The sequence below is a fragment of the Ornithodoros turicata genome, chromosome 2 (assembly GCF_037126465.1).
Source record: "Ornithodoros turicata isolate Travis chromosome 2, ASM3712646v1, whole genome shotgun sequence".
Classification (NCBI taxonomy): domain Eukaryota; kingdom Metazoa; phylum Arthropoda; class Arachnida; order Ixodida; family Argasidae; genus Ornithodoros; species Ornithodoros turicata.
The window spans coordinates 144,657,874-144,660,588 of record NC_088202.1 but is presented as its reverse complement, the minus strand read 5'-3'; the positions used below and the strand labels follow the sequence as shown (position 1 = coordinate 144,660,588).

The window sequence follows — 2,715 nt, the reverse complement described above, 5'->3', positions numbered from 1 at the left end:
TGTACCTGGGACTCTTACAACAGCGCGTGAAATGCAGTCTCCACTCTGTGACATTCATTTACTCACATGCATTTACTCCCGAAAGAGACTATTTTTTTGTGGCAATGCATTTAGTCCCCAAAAGGAGTAAAAGTACTCCTTGTTTCTCTTAGAGTGTACCCAATCAACGGATAAGATTCTGAGTCACTCTCGCTGCCATTAGTTCCTGTAAGTACGATAGATTCACGGTGACCTTATCGACGATCTACCAACACACTCACCTCTGTGAGGCCGACGAGTTCTTTCATTAGCAACACCACCACCTATACTAACGCACTCTTTTTCTGGACCGGCGTTTTAAGGCATGGTCCCGCGAAGCCATCGCCTCCTAACGTTGCAACAGCCTTGTAAGCAATGGCGCGCCACACCTTAAAACAAAAATAAAGAATTTAAGGAGCAATTACGACTTCTAAACTAAAGTTGCGCTGTGGGGTAATTAGTAGGCGGTACAACGTAATGTTAAAGCGGGACCTTGCGCCTATAGATACAAAGTCCAGGAGCAGTTGCGTTGTCATATTATTTCTTAAACAACGAGATTTGGCCGAGGCAGACCAACAATTAGGGACGTTGGGACGTTCTGGACGTTCTGGGCGTTTGAGGCTTACTTGTCTGTGTCGTCCCTAATTGTTGGTCTGCCTCGGCCAAATCTCGTTGTTTACGTCGTTTACAATCGCCCTGCCTCGTGTCTGAATGAGAGAGTGAGTGAGAAAGATGTAATAGAGAATGGGAATAGCGTGGTTGGTTGTCCGTCCCCCCCCCCGTACTTGAGGCACTCAATGGCTCAAGGGAAACGGCGTGCTGGTGTGGTGTAGCGGTTAGCATATCTGACCGGAAATCAGAAGACCCAGGTTCGATTCCTGGCGTCAGCACCTCTTTTCCCTGAGTTGTTTCCATATTATTTCTCTCTGCGTCTAAGATGCTGCTTTCACATTATGTTGTACAACTTCTATAGTTCCCTAGATTGGAATTACGCTTCATTTAATCCCCCTTCACCGTGAAATTTATATCGGCACCACCGTAAACATTCCCTTAGGAACGTATCAACTTCCGTGTATTTAGTTCCGAAAGGATAATGGTTCTGTCTTGGCTTTATAAATTTTTAAGATCGATAGATTTTAGCCCTCTCCGACGGAAGTGGCGGTCACGTATGTATCGTCACTTGAAGTTCTTCTTTTTCCTCTCTCGCTTTCAGTTCTCGCTTTTCGCGACAAACATGGTATGTGCACCTTATACTTCACCTCCAATTTTCGGATCAAAATAGCGCTCGATTTCTTTCAATTTGAGAAAAGCATTCACCCCGAAACTGCGTCGCATTGCATACTTCCATACGTGCATTTTAGAATGTCGAACAAAGAGCCCGTATCGATAACACGGACACACAGAAATCCTGGAATACGTTCTCTTGTGCGAGAACGTAGCGATATTCTTTTCCATCTGTTTCATTGGGCATTGTTGTTCGGACAGCGAGGAACGGACCAGAAACCCACGCTGCTATATAAGCAGCTGCGTTCCTTTTCTTCCGCATTTTCTTTCCCGAGTCATTGAAGGGAATACAACTGTTGTTCGCTTTTCCAGAGTTCCGCTTCAACTCACAGACTCGAAAGGAAAATGAGAACAGAGAAAGAAAAAAAATGGGAGAAAGGCCAACTAAAATTTAGCTAGGTGTGGGCATCGGGCGTAAAATTGAAGTTCAAAGCGTTTCTGACATTTAGCCCAAAGCTATATGCCATATAAATCTGAAAGACGGTCACTTTAGTTAACCGCCGAAAACCCTGAATCCTGAAACTAGTCCTGCTGTGACATCGCGGCCGACATTACCGACAGTGAGTGCAAGAAAGTGATTTGATGTTGTGTCAGGGTGACATGAAGGCTATATGAAACATCAACCAGAGCCCTATATAAAAGAGAGTCTGGCCATTAGGAGGAGCCGAAAAAAGAGGCTCGACTGTCAATCAAACTTAAGCGCATTTCATAGGGTTGCTGTTTTCTATGGGGGCCGCCACGACATCAAAATTTCCCGAAAATAGCCTCGTGGCTTGGAACGGTCAAGCGAGAATTTCGTGACATTTTTTTTTTCTCGCAAGTTACTTTAATTTCATTCTGCAACTTTATGTTCTTTTGTAGCCATCTTGAAAATCACCTTGAAATTACGTTCCTGTGTCGATATTTACGTGAAAAGAAAGCGTGTATGAAAAGAGGCCGTTGCAGGGCACGCTTTCGCATTGCAGTGAATGCCCGGACATGTCGGCATCAGCGGCAATGAAGAAGCAGACAGAGCCGCCTTGAGCGCCCATCAGCAAGCAGCTTTTTCCACGATATAATGATGTCGTCGGGCGACCGAAGACACCTCCTTTCGACACTCACCGGCCCCAACATGCAGGCTCAGTGGCAACACGACATAGCTGACTCCCTTCTCTCGGATGTAGACCCCACGCTTCAGGCTGAGACACACGTACGACGAAATGTGCGGCCCGTCGTGCGACGCGTCGCACCGCAAAGCATCCTGGGACGGATTCTGGAGAAATAGGTCGTCGCAGCAGCGCTGTGCGACAAGTCGCTGCGCGACAAAACTGCTCGGATATCTCCGCTCCCGCCGGTGGGTTGTCGTGCGGATGTAGTGACGTCATGAACCAAGCAGCCAATGATGCTGCCTCTCTGCTAGATGCGATGGATCCG

General features: G+C 46.8%; 1 non-coding gene across 1 annotated transcript; it reads left to right on the top strand.

Moving 5' to 3' along the window:
• Window positions 1-836: 836 nt before the first annotated feature.
• On the top strand, window positions 837-908 carry Trnas-gga (transfer RNA serine (anticodon GGA)). Its single transcript has one exon. It is a non-coding gene; the product is annotated as a tRNA-Ser (tRNA).
• The last annotated feature ends 1,807 nt before the right edge of the window (window positions 909-2,715 follow it).